This window comes from Sturnira hondurensis, unplaced genomic scaffold, assembly GCF_014824575.4.
Source record: "Sturnira hondurensis isolate 20B ecotype Veracruz unplaced genomic scaffold, ASM1482457v3 Scaffold0022908, whole genome shotgun sequence".
NCBI lineage: Eukaryota > Metazoa > Chordata > Mammalia > Chiroptera > Phyllostomidae > Sturnira > Sturnira hondurensis.
Window position 1 is genome coordinate 251,684 of NW_028095539.1, and position 6,596 is coordinate 258,279.

A 6,596-nucleotide genomic window follows, 5' to 3' on the forward strand; every position below is an offset into this window, starting at 1 on the left:
AAACTAAGGTTTTAAAAATATCTTGTAAAAATAAATTATAGGGCTTGCTATGTATAAAGCACCCTATATAAACTTCCTCAAACAGCTCTAATGGAATGCATCTAACACACACTGCCACATCTTTTAATGCCATCAATCTTAAAACCAGTTAGTTGGCTTCCAACTTTAGAGATGAGTAATAAACAGGTGAACACATCACTCCCTGAAACTATTTAACATTTTTAATGTTCAGCTTACCAGGCTGCAGAATTATACAAGGAACAGGCCTCTGAGAAAGAATAAATTTTATCTTCAATCTACTACTGAGAGCCACGTGAATAGATAAAATATTTATCAAATATTGAACAAAACAAGACAACTGCATGTATTTTTTTATAACAACCACCTGGTTGGAAATGCTAATTTGGGGGGGTCAGGGTATCAGAGGCCACTTGGTAATAGCATAGTAGCAGCAAATACTCTTTCCTTATAGTTTTCCAAGATCAACCTGAAATGCTTTACATTAAAGTTAATTAGTGTGTGTTTAGGGGAGGAGGGTGGGAAGGAGAAAGGCATTCACGTTTGAACTGAACATAAAAATGTTATGTTTTGGGGCCCTGGCTGGCGTAGCTCAGTGGATTGAGCACGAGCCTGAGAACCAGAGGATCGCGGTTCGATTCCCAGTCAGGGCACATGCCTGGGTTGCAGGCCCGTTCCTTGCAGGCTAACTACCAGCAGGGGACGCACAAAAGGCAACCATACATTGATGTTTCTCTCCCTCTCTTCTTCCTCTCTAAAGATAAATAAATAAATAAAATCTTAAAAAAAAAAAGTTCTCTTTTGGGTTTTCACCTATTAAGTTTGGAGTGTTTCAAACTATTCCAGAATACACTTGATAGTTTTAAAATACCAGATGTTTTAATATTAAGTTTACTTTCTAGTAGAAATTTAATTAATACCTTTATAAGACAAATTCTGCCAAAATTTTGACAGTAACTCTGTAATTTTCCTTCTGCTATGTGTCAGATTCTAACTATCTGAAAGGAACATTATGAACTAAATTCCCCAAAAGGATTGGTTTGATTTTTTAAAAATGTTTTTCTTCAGTTCCATTATCAATAAATTCTAGATTTCTCAATAAAGACAAAATAAAAATTTACCTGAAACAGTTTCTGTAGTCCACTAAAATGCTTAATTAATAATGACAGACTAGGACTCTCACTTCTTTAAAAAAGGTACTTTGTAAATATTTACCTAGAAAACATTTTTATAATTACCAAAAGTGACAGCCTATTGTCTTTATAATTTATTTTTAAAAGCATCTAAATGACCAATGGCAAGCTAAAATTATATATTAATTTGTAAAACTTCTAGATTTATATGAATACATTCCATAGTAACTTAATTCAATCTATGGAAACCTAAATTGCTAGTAACATTTACAGTTAATATTGAAGTATTCATCCTAAAGATGCTCCCAAAACATCTCAAACTGAAATAAAATGGATTACAAAGCTCACAACTTTAGATATATAAAGAGACTACTTAAGAAAAACATTCTAATTAAATTATTTGTATTAAGTAATTTCAGTTAATAGCTACTAAAATTTGAAGAATAAAAAGATAAAGCACAGGAGTGAGAAATACTAAATTAAAGGTGGGACCTTAAACATATTTTTACTCACGCAATTTTTTAGACTATAAGTTCCTTGCCATGAATATTAACTCACAAATAGGAAGAGTAATAGATATCTTTCATATGATGCAAGTTACAAACTGCTTTAAGAGCAAACTTCATACCAGCTAAGTATTTTCACTTTCTGGTAAAAGACAGCCAGGGTATTATGCAGCCAGTTTATGACTACTGACACCTAATTTTAAAATGCCAGAATAAAGTTTGTGCCTCTTTCACTTTCATGTAATTTAAATATATGTAGTATTTTATATTTCTCTTTATAAAGATGTGAATATTAGGACACAGGCCTGTTAATTAACACTCCTTTTCATTCTAGCTCACCTATGTAAAGAATTTAAGCTACTGAAATGGATTTTCATTAGTTTTGGACTTAAAATTATTATTTACAGCAACTAAGTACAATTTAGATCTTAACCTATAAAACAAACAAAACCAATTAAAATCATCTAAAAGTTCTAAAACTAAGCATTCAAACACATCAAAAAGGTTGGAGCAAAAGAAAAATGAATTACAATTTTAAAGACTGCTAACTATGTAAATTAAGTATAAGTTAGGAAAGATTTTTTGACTCCAGTTTTACTTCAACCTACTATGGAATTGAACTGAGGTTTTTATTAAGTATGAAGTTTTGTTTTGTTTTTTTTAAATCCCCACCCAAGGATATGTTTGACTTTTGAGAGAGAAAAACAGTGATGAAAGAAACATTGGTTAGTTCCCTCCTCCACACCCCTGGGATCCACTGGGAACTTAGGTTAAGTCCCCTGAGGGGGAACTGAACCCACAACCTTTTGATGTATAGGATGATGCTCCAACCAACTGAGCCACCTGGCCAGGGCTTAAGTATGAGAATAGTAATGAAATAATTTTCCATTTTAATTAATATAACCAATAAAGTTTTGCTTCTTTAGTGATGACTAGACTTGAAAAGTACTTATTTTTGAGAAGGAACTTTCTTCTGCCTACCAAATAATGGCCAGTGGATAATTTTTTTAGTATTCTGATTTTAAGAGGATACACTAAGTCAGGAAATTTTTGGTTTGCATATGTCTTTTTTTAATTCAAATGATTTATTCCTTGGAAGAGATCCTGTAAAACAGCACTGTCCAATACAAATATAATGCAAGCCACAAGTAATTAAAAATTTTCTAGTAGTCATATTAAAAAGGGGAAAAATAGATGAAATTAATTTTAATAGTACCTTTTCTTTAACTTAATTTTCTCCAAAGTATCACTTCAACACGTAATCAATGTAAAAAATGGAGATACTAAAAAAACTTTGTACGTTTTCAAAATCTGGTGTGCACTTTACACATTCAGCACATCTCAACTCACACCAGCCACATTTCATGTGTTCAATGCAATGGCTGGCTACTAGCTAGTATTGGACAATGCAGTGTTCTTTAAAATTAGAAAGTGACATTCAGAACTAACTTTTATTGAGAATTTGAGGTGAAAGTCACATCCACGTTTAAGGCTTTTTTTTAAAGAAGGTTTTTATAAAAGTAGAAAGCCCTGAGGATCATAAAGATGTAACTTACAATTATGGCACTGGGTGCAAAATACTATTTTTAATTTTCAGCTAGCTTTATTTTACCTCGTGCTTCCTTTTTTCATCAGCAGAAAGTGAAACTTCGACCCAGTCCAAAACAATAAGCAAGTACTTATCATGATAAGACCCTGTTGTAAGTTTATTTAGTATTCTTAGATATTACATACAATGTATTAGTTGTATTTCTGAATATAAAATTCTGTGTAAAGAAAAATGCCTTCCCTCCCAAAAGAATTTTTAACTTTTTCAAACTAAAAAACATAGCAAATTACAAAAGCATAAAGTGAATTAATGAAAACATGAAAAAAGGACATAAAGTCTTCTTGCATGTTAAATTAAGACATCAGTAATAATAGATCAGGAGTTACGCAAAGGATCCACTAATAAACATGACAGCAATTAAATACTCAAGAATAGGAGCCAGTTTGAATTACAACATCTGCTTTTGCAATATTAACATTTTGTTCTAGCAATTTTCCAAATTCAACAGTTTTTAAAATGCGAATCTCCAAAAAATGTCAATACTAAAAAAATGGTCTTTGACAGGTTGTGTTGGGTATTAGTCAGGAATTGAATGTGGACGTAAACGACAAGGGATGCCATGTTGCAACAGTGCTGCAGCTCCAGACAGATTTAAAAGAAGGCAATAATGGGAGAATCCATGAACTCTTAATGTTTCAAGCCTTAACTAAAAAGTCTCCACGGGCTAACCGTAACATTTGTTTCTTTGCTTTTGGGAAATTATAGCAATTTAGTGTAGCACCATTTGCTTTCTCAGGTTAATCAGAAGTTCCTATTGGAACTTAGAAGTTTGACTAATACAAAAATGAAAAAGATTACTTAAGCACTTTATTTATGATACAAAGTCATTCTAATCACAGCGGGTGGGATATAACAGGGACTAAAAAGAGGGGAACTGGATAAATGGAGAGTAGGAATGCAAAGGGAACGTAGGTGGTTATAAAAAAATTTAATCAGGTTGGGAATCACGAGATTAGATCTACTTTATGTCAGTGATTACTTGAGACTATCTGGGTGTCAAGGTTCTACCTGACGGAATCTTAAAACTCTTCTCTGATTCTAGAGATGTAAATGACAGCTACCCTCATCTTCTACTTTCCCGAAAGCTATGAACAGAGAAATGTAGATGTGCATCTGAGAAACAAAGATGCTTTCTACCATTCTTCTAAGATGGTGGAAGAGTCTCTTATAAGAGGCTTCCCCAAGAAGGAAAAATGAAAGAGAGAAAGAAGAAAGCCATAGCAGAATTCCCTGGCTCTGTTTCAGGCCAGTGCTCCGTCACATCCACAGAGCAACCCCTCGGGCCCGACCAGCTCCCTCCCCAGGAGGTTAAGCCCTCCCAGGGCATTGTTTGGCCAGGGTCCCTATTTACCACTCAGATCGCCTCCACCATCCCCGCAGTAGGATCTCGGGAAGCCCCAGGGCAGAAAGCCGAAAAGCCAGGAGAGGACTTCGACTCGAGAACCTCCTCCAACACCCCTCTTACTAACTGCTGTAGAAAAGGAAGGGAAGTCTGGCCTTTGCTTGGGTGGATTCCTCAGGGGTCACAGGCGTCCCCTCGGCCGAAGTCGAAGGGAGGTGGCCATTTGCGCCAGGCCTCGGTATTGAAAAACCTCAACCAAGGCTAGGGGCCTCCGTGGTCACCGGACTCCCGGTCCGGGTGTCAGGTGCGGCCCTTAGTTCCCAACCCTCGGGGCACTGGCAACGACTGCGCACAGGCTCCGGGGTTAGACCGGTCTCCCACCCGACCGCCGGGGACTAGGGACCCGGACTGGGGCCCAAGCCGCATCGTGCCCGCCCCCGCCCTACCTGAGGGGGCCCGGGCGGGGTCGCTAAGGGCCGCTCCCGGGAGCCCCGCGACGGCGCGGCTCGGCGACGGTGGCGCCTCGTCTCGCCGGGGCAGAGCTCGGCGGCGGTTTCACGACCTCAAACTCCATCGGGAGGTACAGGGACAGCCCCGTTGGCGGCGGCGGAGGCCGCGACGGGGCCTCCTCCTCCACCCACCGCCTCCTCCTCCTCCTCCTCCTCACCACGGAGGCGGACCTGGAGGGATCCTGACCTAGATCTCGCGAGAAGATACTCCCCACTTCACGCGAGATCACGCAAGACCGGCAGTAGGGGCGGTGGAAGGGAGCGTTGTAGCCCCTGCCACCTGGACTGCGCATCGGCTTCCCTATAGTGCAGCCGAAACACCCCCGTCACGTGGCTGGGGAGACCGGGAGTACAGTGGGAGGTGGTGTTAGGATGCCTAGGCAAGTCAAAGGGGTTTATGGGAAACTCTCTACACATTCATCTGCGCCTTGAACCAGCCTCTTGGACGTTGGTTTGAGCCAGTGTCTGCCTGACTCCTCTCCTGAAAAGCGTGGTTTCCGTTTAGCAAATCGGGTACATTTGCATTACATTCTAATCACGCTCCCATAATCAAATGCTGACCCCATCCCTCAGTCTCTGTAGATGCCAAGCAATCTCCGTTTAAAAAAAAAAAAAAGAGCATTTGTTTGGCAGGCAATAACACATGCCAATCTATTAAAGAAAAAACTGAGCTCCTCAGACGCTGGTAGGCATCAAAATTCAAGCACAAATTCTGGCATTATTAGCTCCATATATATTAGTTAAAGGATTTTTCACAGTAAAGATAGAAATTACCCTCATTCTTTTTTTATGGAAGAAACAGACTGGGTATAGGGATAAAGGAATTAATATTTATGGACTACTTACTATGTGCTAGATCTTGTATTCATAAAAATTCTATTTTACTTTCATTTCACTTACTTGTCAAAATAATCCCAAAAGGCAGATACTATGTACTGTGTTCCTGATGAGGAACTGAAATACACAGATTAAGAAAAAGGCACTTGAAACCAGATATCCAACAAAAGCATCTATGAAAGTTAACCCATCATGAATTAGAAAACAAAAAGTAGTTTATAAACTACAATGAGCTTAAAATAAATATGGTTGTTTTAAAAAAGTTCAATAGCCACATCAAAGACTTTTCTCCCATACATCATTAGCCTTTTCATACTCTTCTCTTTATGAAATATAAGTCAATCCTAGACAAGGATTCCCAACAGTGTTTCACTTGGCTTGGTTTTCCATTCAACTAGATAGTGTGTGTGGGGGGGTGGTGGTGGTGGTGGTGGTGGTGGTGTGTGTGTGTGTTTTCCATTTAATGGCACAGTTTACATGATGATAAGATTTTTCAAAGGTGGCCTGACCACTCACTATATTTAAAATTACGGTCAGAATTCTCCTCCCCAGCACTCCCTGCTTTATTTTCTCCATTTCCAAAATCTGACATATATTAATTTTGCTTGTTTACAATTTGACTCCCTTCATTACATTTAGGTT

General features: G+C 38.4%; 1 protein-coding gene across 3 annotated transcripts in view; it reads right to left on the bottom strand.

Moving 5' to 3' along the window:
- RC3H2 (ring finger and CCCH-type domains 2) overlaps nt 1-5,250 on the bottom strand; it is a 44,042-nt gene extending 38,792 nt beyond the window's left edge. For all 3 annotated transcript variants that reach the window (XM_037036872.1, XM_037036871.1, XM_037036873.1), the window contains exon 1: nt 5,055-5,250. The gene's annotated coding sequence lies outside the window, so the exon portion shown is untranslated. The remainder of the gene's footprint in view (nt 1-5,054) is intronic.
- Between the last annotated feature and the right edge of the window lie 1,346 nt (nt 5,251-6,596).